Source organism: Pyxicephalus adspersus, chromosome 4 (genome assembly GCF_032062135.1).
Source record: "Pyxicephalus adspersus chromosome 4, UCB_Pads_2.0, whole genome shotgun sequence".
Taxonomy (NCBI): Eukaryota; Metazoa; Chordata; class Amphibia; order Anura; family Pyxicephalidae; genus Pyxicephalus; species Pyxicephalus adspersus.
The window spans coordinates 77,768,142-77,778,976 of NC_092861.1; positions in this window are offsets into that span (position 1 = coordinate 77,768,142).

Genomic DNA, 10,835 nt, shown 5'->3' on the forward strand with positions numbered 1-10,835 from the left:
CAAACTGTTTGGTGGATGGTGATCTTCGGCCAGAATCAGGAATTATGCACAGCACACTGCATCAGGGGATGGTGCCAGGTATATGGTGGGCTTTCAATATTGTGCCTGGTTTACATGTGCCCAATATCACCCTCTTTTTTTCTACTTATTTGAAAATAATCCTAAATTTTCAGAATTCACTGATACCCCCAGTTTCAAACAATGGTACAAGGAATGAATACAGTTAATTAGAACTTGCTTTGAACTAGCAGCCTCCAATGTCTGACCTAGAATAAAAATGATTCCTCATTATTCAAAAATCTAATTATCTTCTCGAAAATAAACTCTTATATTACTTCTATTGTGAAAAAATGCATCCTGCTGACTGGATGAGCCAACTGAATACCGTTTTATGGCTTTACAACCCAAGAAAGTGTGTAATTTCCAGGCATTATACCTCGTACAGAAAACTATATTAATTACTGTTCAACAACATTGGGACTCCACGAATAGGAAAAAAATTTCTGTCACTTTTCCACAGAAACTACTCTTATATCCTTGTAATTCTTCCTTGGTCAACTTAAAACGGTAAAATTCTGATGTAGACTGTTACCATATTTTTTGGGAAATGTTTAAAAGTTAAACAGTTCTGGACAAAATATTATAATGCTCTTCTACAAATGGACAATTCTTTATTTTTAACCCACTTTTTATCTTTAGCCCACTTGGGGTAGCCCGGGGCCAGCACGATGGCTAATTCTGTATAATAATAATAGGTGTACACAAAATGTAAAACTTTTACCAATTATACCATTTTCCAGTACATTAAGTACCACCTAGCTGCAAAAGATCCATCTGTTAAATCCAACCAAGATCAAAACATCCCATTAAGGGCAAAACGTCTGCCTCTCTATCTGGAGTTGAATATATAAATTAATAATTGCCTCTGCCACTAAGCTAGTGCAACTTTTACATTTTTTTCTATTTGTTTTAATGTTTTCTTGTACTACTTTATGGCTGTATGCTTTCAACTTGATTGTGGGTCAGTTGTTGCCATCCTAATCTGCCTCAACACATTTCATATCTGATATGCTATCATACAGTTTAGAGTGATATATTACAATTAAGCACAATTTAAATACTAAATGGACACATGCCATAACTTTTTAGAAGACTGCTCCATTGTCAGCTTAATAAAACACTTATAAGATAGTATGCTGATGTAGTTTTTTTTTTCTTCCCAAGTCTCTCCAAGGTCTGGGCATTTTGGGAACAGCAAGTGCCTTTTTTACCCCTATTGTTACCTGAAAAGCAAATGATCCATTTTACATTATTCCCATTTAAACATTTTTCAATGCGATACACTTCTTCTGTGATCCTTTTCCATTTATATGCAAATAGTCCAATCATATTTTCTTTGGTAATTCAGTGAGTTTATATGGAAGAACTTGCTCTCAAATAAATATCCTAATCTTTTCAATTACATTCCTTTCCTTCTCATACATGTTCATTCTTCGTGTCTTATCTTGAACAGTTCAGTACATGAACAATTATTCAACCTATTAAAAACCCTTGTGTGAGTCATATTCCATTGTTGAAATGATTAGAGGTCATCCACATCAAAGTTCAAATTCCTATTTTTATAGTTTTCATTTTTTTCTAATTGTAATTTTAAACTTCACTTTAAATTGTATTTCTGATTTAACATTTTTGCAATTAACAGACTGAAAGAAATAACTGATATAATGCATACTTTTTAGTACAATTCTAAGAAGTAAAATACTCAAAGAACTGCATTAAGCACAATCTGTATCTCCTTCCACACGATGTGGGTTACAGTAGGTCCCTTGTTCCACCAGCACTTTAAGCTGCATACCCAAAGAAAAATACATTTCGACAAGAACATCTGTAGGGAGTTATTTTATAGGTGAAGATCCCTATACAGGTAGTCCCCGGGTTACATACGAGATATAGACTGTAGGTTTGTTTTTAAGTTGAATTTGTATGTAAGTCGGAACAGGTATATTATTTTAATAAATGCATGTAGGACAAATGTTTGTCTCAACACATATTAGGCAGCATAGTGCCAGTTACTGTATAAAATCCCCACTGTGAGTTAATCACAAACAAAGCAAAAAAAAAAAAAACTTTGTCTTCATTAAACATTTACAAAAGTTTGCAGAAGGGCTCAGTCCCTAAAATCACCCACAACCTCAGCTGTGTTTAGCAAAAGAGTTCTTCTGCAATTCATGCAAACAGCCCCGCTAGTTTGTATCTAGGAGTCGTCCGTATATCAGATATCCTTAACCAGGGACTGTACCTGTATATAGCTCATAGGCTTATTGCATTGGTCAAAGCCGATGTAGAGGCAGTTTACTGATCTAACTAAGCCAACAGACGAAGCATATGGATCATAAATGATCTGTAAACTTGCAGCATAAATAAAATTATGATTTGCCACAAAAAACAGGCTTGCTTTAATGCCCTGCTCCCTAGCAAATCTCTCTTCCTTTGCTCTTTGATCATTACCTTGAGTCACCAGAACAAAAACTCCTTTCTCAAAAAAAAGAAAAAAGTTAACTTCTTCCTGTTCTCATATTGTCTAAATAAGTCATCATCAAGAAAAAAACCATACTCAGTTCTAATGCAATAAAGCTTTTATAGTCTGTTTTGTATCATCTGTCTTTATATTCACAAGCAGGGGTAATTGGATATACTTCACATGTTATTGTGCCAGATAACATTAACGATTGTTCCATTGGAACCAAACTTGGTAAAAGTGCAAAGTGGATACACCTATAAAGTCACAACTTTTCATAGTCATATATTAAAGAAATATATTCATTTTAGCTGCACTGAAGACCTACTTTTACATTTTAACTCTGTTCTTAATGCCCTTACATGCACTCGAAATGCAACGGTCTATGAATATTTTATTTGAAATTTAATATTTTGTAGATAAGTTCACAGAATCTCAGTATTATCTTGAAATAAGTTTAATCTTATATTAGCATACTTAAATTAAACAATGAGAGACTTACTGTGGAAACTGGTAAGATTATTATATAAAGAGTATTATCATTAACTAGGTCCTTTTTGGCCTAAAGCCACATTTCAGTATGATGTGTCCATGAACAAAGGTGTAGCTAATATTTTAGAGGTCGATGTGTGACATGGAAAGTAGGTTAAAGCTGATGTAGCAATATATTAGCTCATGATGCTATACTTCAATTGACAATGACATTACAAAAAAAGAAGAGGAAACTGGCTTGCTTTTATATTCTTGCTAATCCTGTGAAACGGTTTCTGAACTTTTTTTTGTTAACAAGCAGCCCACAGACATTAAATTTTGCAATTACTGACCTTTCTAGCTGCATGTGCTGGAAAGTGATTCATCTATAAAGATCCCCTTTTATCACAATCGATAGTCAGCTTTTAGTCAGTTGATAACAGTTTTCTGCACTAGGTTATCTCATACATTGGAAGGTTGGCAGGCTCCCAAGATTCTGCTCTTAATACAAAATATAAAGGAAAGGATCTGAAAGAATTTAAACATTCATTTTTTTTCACATTATAGCCAGGAAGACAGATATGGGCTTGTTTAATAGTACATTTGATGTCTGATCATAATATATATATACTTCAGTGGGTGGGCAGAGGTTTACTTAAATTTAAAAAAGGAGCTGTGTTTAATTTTGTGTACACATGGTTTCCTACTGGTTGTTTATCACGATCAGCATTTATTTCATTATTAAAACTATCATATATTTATTGTGAGTAGCTTGCTAAAATGTACCAGAGCAAGCATATTTAGTCTACATATGACTCTCATTGTTACCTATACACATGTATTAAAAACATTGCAATCACCTTGCCTATTGAGTGAGTTATAAATAAAGTATAATAATGCCATTTATATATTTTAACACAATGGGCCTCATTTATTAAAGCTCTCAAAGACTGGAAAGGATACACTTTCATCAGTGAACATGGGTGATATAGCAACCCTGGAATGAATTTCTTAAAGTCATTTGCTATTTATTAGCAATTGTTTTCAATCCTGGACCAGATCTATTCGAGGTTTGCTGGATCATCCAGTGTGAATCTTCTCCAGTCTTGGAGAGCTTTAATAAATCAGACATGATATGAGAAGAAGGGTAATCCTTCAATTGGGATATTTATTCCACTGTCCACTGAGTAAAGGATGATGTCTTTCTTTTTTGGAGATACCTGCTCTCACATCCTGGAGTCAGAAAATGAAAAAAACCTCAAACAGGGAAACAGACGCTGTTATTTCCTTACTGTATACAAACACAAAATCTGTCATACTACCTGCTGCTTTCCGTGGTACTCCCCAACAAACTGTCCTGCAGTATCTGGAATATGTCTTTCTGGCTGTCTCCTCACTGAAGCCTACTCCTGCTGATCCGTCCTTTGGTGGGGTGACCCCGGGGCCACAACCTTTGCGGCATTTAGCAGCAAAGAGCCCCGTGGTCACCAGGATTACTGTCCCATTACCCCTTATGGGGTGCTTTAGTGAAGACTAGGTCCTACTTATACTCCTTGCCCTAGGTGATCCTGTGTTACCTCCCATAGGAGGGATCCTAACAAAATCATTAAGTAAACTTTCCATAAGAGAAAGTTAGGGGTGGCTGGTACTGACCAGACAATTTAGCAATGACAGAGAGGAAGACAGCTTTATAAGACAGAAAGATGTAGCATCGGAATTGTGGCAGGGAATCTGCTTCTATCTTCTATTCAAAAAAAAAAAAAATATATATATATATATATATATACATATATATATATATGTAAATATATACACAGTAGTCTTCAGACTCTCTGGCCTACAGTACAATACTCACCTCAATACACAGGCCAGTGCTCCGCAAGCCGCACCCGCAGACATCCGACACAGAAGATGTGGAGCCGGACAAGTGACGCTCACTTCTCTGGCTCTACTTCGTCTCTTCTCCGGCTCCACTGTCGGATGTCCACAGGTGCGACTTGGGGAGCCTGCAACGCCACCTAGAATCCCCTAGGAGAATTTTTTTTTTAACTGGGCCGGATATTAACACAGTGGATACATCAACATACAGTTATACCTAAACAATCTTAAACTATTAACCTACATCAAGCATAAAACAATTGGCACATTTAATTGCTACTTAGTTTTAAATTAGGGATTTCAGATCCTAATATTTGCTTAGTCAGGACATAGCCATCTCTGCTTCTCCTCTGTTGTCTTCTTTTGTCTGCATCCATATTGTTTGTGACTTATATTAATATTATCATATATCTTTATATAATCATATATCCTATATTATCATATATCTTTATATTATAATATACCAATATATATTATATATATCTTTTTATTATCTCATCGTCCCACTGCGTTTATTCAGACCCCACTTCCAGTTACACCTGGACAATCCAAGCAGACCAGGCCATTTCCATATCAATGAAAGGCTTAACATTGAAAATAAACTTAAAACTGTTACTAAATGACTTTTCACATTAGCTATAAAATGATTGGAATTACCAAAGCTACACAACACAAAATGTAGTTTTCAATGAATTATTATCTAACATTGTTTTTTTTTCTGCATAAACAATAACATAAGGAAATGTAGGTATTAAATTCTGATTAAATTTACCTTGTAACTATATTTCTTTACCTAGAACTAGAGTGGCTTACAAATTCTCAGTAAATGAACAGGAAAATAAACAACATATTCCCTTTTACTGTCAAAATCAGAATTATCTGCTGTAAAGTACACAGCTATAAATCATGTCAAGTGGTCATCACATTTCTCTAAGGTCTGGTATAGCAAGGGAAAATGTAATCAGGAAATATATAAAGGGATTTGAAATCAGGTTATAGAAATAGTCTTACAAGTTTGAATTCCTTTGAAAAATACTGAAAAAGTAATTTTCAAGTACAGATAGCCCATAATATAAAATATTTTTTTCTTAGTGTGTTCAAACTTAGTATAATATTAGGAGAAGCTGGGTGGAGTTTTTATAGAATCAGCTGGGTTCCCTTTTAGATTTTCAACACAAAAATTATTTTGAATTGTTTATTTTGTTTGGGCATACATATTTTATTATAAAACCAAAACATATAACATAACAATATAAAGATCAACTGATGAAGGCATATATGCACTCCATCATCTACAACTTATATAGAGTAAGGAAAAGGATTAGTGAGTAACCTATATGCAACACCTAGACATTACCAAAAAAAGTACCGTGTTGTATTTTATTTCACCATTTTAATCTCTCAGATTCTGAAAGTAATATATCAGCTTTATAATATTGATACCCTGCTGTTCTATCCTGGTATTTGTTCCTTGTATTTGTCACAAGCTGTTCATGACACACAAAAGCAGGTTTATAAAAAATGCTTATTATTGAATCTTTTGAAGTATTCGGAGGAAATAAGTTATTTGAACATGTTGCAAACAACTTTATATATATATATATATATATATATATATATATATACATATATATGTATATAAAATTGTTCTAGTGACCATTTATTTCAACATAAATATAGTACACAAAAAAACATTTTTTCACATTTTTGAACTGATTGTCAGCTGCCTGCTCCTAATAACAAAGGAGAAAGGTTTTCAAACATGCATACTAGCAAGCACTAAATAAGATGGCAGTATCATAGTTTTATATATATATATATATATATATATATATATATATATATATATATTATATTATAATATTTTTTCTATATATATATTTCTAAGACAATTAAGCTGGTGCACATACATGTGGTCTACTGCATCACCACCAGACGTGAAGGCTTCAATATCCTTTTTCCCTTCTCTTTCATTTGGCAGTAATCCATTCCTGAAATTAATTGATTACCCTTACCAGACATGTAATAGGCACGTCTATGAGGTGATATACCAAATCAAGTCAAAGGTGACATCTTCAAACTTTGGGTTGCTATCCCGGATTCAACAGCATCTCACAGCCTGGATATTGCATCACCATCTAATAGTCACTGGTCACTGGTCAGGGACAACAGCATCAATCAATATCAATATCTCTGCTCTACTTCTGGAAAATTGACAAAGAAAGTTCAGCATGGTTTCGCTTCTTGAGTTTACTGCCAAATCTAAAAATATCCAGGGTTGGAACAGATCATCAAAAAGGACATGGTTGGGAGAGTCAGTGGCTATTTAAACAGTGCAAATATTGCTCTTATGGCAGAATAGTTTTCCTTTCCACAGGCTGATCCTGGGGCATTCCAGTTTAGTAGAATGTCAACCTTATGGTGCTGATCTGATTATACAAAAACACAACACAGTTAACAACTTCACCAATTACCACAGTATAAATCAAAACAAAAGGAAATCCAACACGATATGTTGCCTTGTAGTCATATTGCTAGCAGAAAACCATACATGAGCACACTGTAAAAAGAGGAAGTAAAAAGAAAGATAAGCAACTATTTAATAAAAACTAGGGGAGTAATTAATATTCAAAATTAAGAATAAAATGCAATCCCTGTCCACTTAGACCATGGTGCTGACAATATTCATTAGGAAATCCAGTAACATTACTAGCCTCGGTTAGAGTCAAATTTTCTGTACCCTCCCTTCCCCAGTTTTCTGTAAGCAGCCTGTTGTAGGTGGACTTGTGAGGTCCCCCAGCGGCTCTGTTCCCTGCACGGGCTACATATAACTCAGTGATTTTATCACCAATACTTTTAGAAAGTGATACTGCACAAAAAAATAATATGGATCCTCTGTGACTATTAAGCATTATGTTTGAATTAATATTTTGTGTCAAAGATTCAGTTTTAACTCACACTTAGCATGCCTGCATATTTGGGAATGGGCTCAAAAAACAAGATTTTTTTAGCCACTTGCATGTTCAGGGTTTGTTTGAACATATTATTTTACCTAAGTTGTAAAATGTGTATTGTAGAAATTCTTTATTTGAACATGTATTTTCATTTCTTAATTGAATTTATTCTGTATACATACTTTATAATGCTTTTCCTTACACTACATACAAATGGTCAAATTATTTTATCTAGAAGTATTTATTGTCTCTTGTTAACTTCATGTATGCTTGTAAAAGTTATATTCAGTTGTTGTGTATTTTATGGTTTTACTTCTTGCAAGTGTACTTTTTTATGCAGTCTTACCCTTGCCCCGAGCAGTAATAGCAGTGTCAAAGCTTGTTTTCCATTTACTTAGGTGATAACTTTTGTTTGTCCTATAAATATTGAAGGTTATCTATGGTAAATTTCATTTATTTCATCTAGATACTAGATGCATGGGTATGCCACTCTATTTTTATAGGGATGTGAACTAGATACCCAATAAAATAAATGTATTATGTTTTCTATATTAGTAGATAAGTTGATTTAGGAACTTTACATATTGGGCAGGTTTTCTATATATACATAATAAATGGTTAACAATTTTCATGCCAGTCCTGCATATTGCTATAAACATATAAATATTAGCAAACATGGACAAAGCACACTAATTAGCATAAATATATATACCAGCAAAGGCAGGACATTTTTTTGAAATGCATGGTGGTCAATGAGAATTTTTATCGTCCTTCCAAGTACTCCTGTGGGCACAGGTGCACATAATATAGTGACTACTGAGAGCAGCTTTATACAGTACTTTTTCCTTCCATACATCTATAGAAAAGAAAAATCCTTTTACCTTGCTGCAAAGCCACTGTCATCCGGGAGTCAACACGCATTACCAAGCTTTTAACATACTGTACAGCTGAGAGGTTTTTATCTCTGATGCTGTTTCCCAGAAATGAATTTACTATCTGACTAAACAGTGAAGGTAGGTGAAAATATAATTTTTGCAATATAAACAAAAACATTGCTTGATCATCTCTGGTCCAAAGTAGGGCCACCATCAGAAATTTCTGAGCCACATGCTAAGTAAACTTCCTGGGTCCCCTCCCTTTTGTTTAAAAGTTCCAGCATTGCTAAAGTTAAGTTCCTTTTTTCTCTTTTAATCTTTTTTTTTTCAGGACATTTTTACAACATACAAATAAACAGGGTACATACACAACAAGCACATAGCAACAATGTGAACAACCAGGATCTAAAAAAAAAAATGAGGATGGGATGGGATCGTATTTCAAACACAAGGGTACATCAAATTATGGATTCATATCACAATGCCTTTAGGGGCTAGCAAAAATTACATATACCCATCAGAGAAAATGACAACATTGTAAAGAGTCATCTGATTCATAGTTAGGCCGATCCTATGTCCATGGTATTATACCGACCCTTGGTAGACACCAACAATTTTCAAACAAACCTTAACAATTATAAATACAAGCAAACAACAAAGTAGCCCTCAGAGGGGGCGGGGGGGGGGGGGGGGGGGGGGTAGGGGGCAGAAAGAACAAGGGCAATGTGGTTTATGTAGGGATTCTCAACACTAAGCCCAAAGATTCTCTTCAACTTTTATTCTTTTAGTGTATATAAGACTGGATTTAGGAGAATTCTTTGAACAAGTCCCAGGCTGACCATGTCATTTTGAATTGTTCTGCGCGGTCGTTATCCTCCGCCAGCAAAAGTAAAGTTCTTTTGATCAGGGCATGGTACAGAAATAGCCCTTGTCCTCGTTTTTAGCCTATGGCAAACTAATTATCTGTGTATTACCCCTGGCTCTGTATTCTGGACTTGCCTCTGCTGTAATCTTTTGTACTGCATTATCTCTGGCAGGGGTGTCAAACTCAAATACACAATGGGCCAAAATTAATAACTTAGACAAAGTCGCGGCCAAGCTTGAAACTGAAATAGCACCGCCATGCATAGGCAGTGAAGACGCTGATCTATAGACGCGAGTGATGCCGTGACTACAATTACCAGCATTTGTTGCGTCTATAAAACAGTCCAATGCGGGGGCCACGCATAGGCAGAGAGGCTGCTCGTCTATAGACGCGAGTGATGCCGGGAATTGTAGTAGTGGCGCTATTTTAATGCAGCAGCCGGCTAGCTGCAATTCATATTTAGGATTCCTAATCTATGGGCTCCTCGTCCTCTGTCTGTTCTTCCCCAGATGCCATCAGATGCCACAAGACAAGATATCCAAGGATAAAGACAAAGCAAAGTCTGGGACAGAGGCACAAGGTTGGTCCAGCCCGCATACTATTGCAGGGTCAGAAACAGAAAGTGTCAGCAACCGTAAATCTAATTAATAAATACAACAGGAGCAGGTTAGCCCAGGTTAACGTACAGGCAACTGGGGACTGTGAGCAGAAAGGCTATAATGACCCAGCAGCCAATGGCAGTTGGCTGTTCAGCTGTTTGGCTAAAGGGAAGCAGGAAATGCTGCTATTTCCCTGTTCTCCTTGCTGCTGCAAATGACACCGCTGGATAGAATAAATAGGGTGTAATACTGCGGTGGTGCATAGCATGGGATCACTGGCCAGATAAGTGTCTCCTAACATCTTGAATGTAATATTATGTTTTTCTATACAGATATGTATTCATGACTATTTTTTAACTGTGATTTACAGAAAACAGCATGTTTTTGCAAAAACTAATTTACTAGGGACATGTCCCCACACATTGGGCCTAATTTAATATTGCTCTCCAAGTCTGGAGAGGATAAAATATTATCAGTGAATCTGGGTGAGCGAACACACCTAAAACAGATCTGGTCCAGGATTGAAAACATTTCCTAACAAATAGCAAACCACTTTAAGAAACCCATTCCAGGTTTGCTGGCTCACCCAGGTTCAGTGTTAAAAGTGTATCCTCTCCAGCCTTGGAGAGCTTTAATAAATCAGGTCCATTGTCCTAACTACTCTCCTGTATGTTT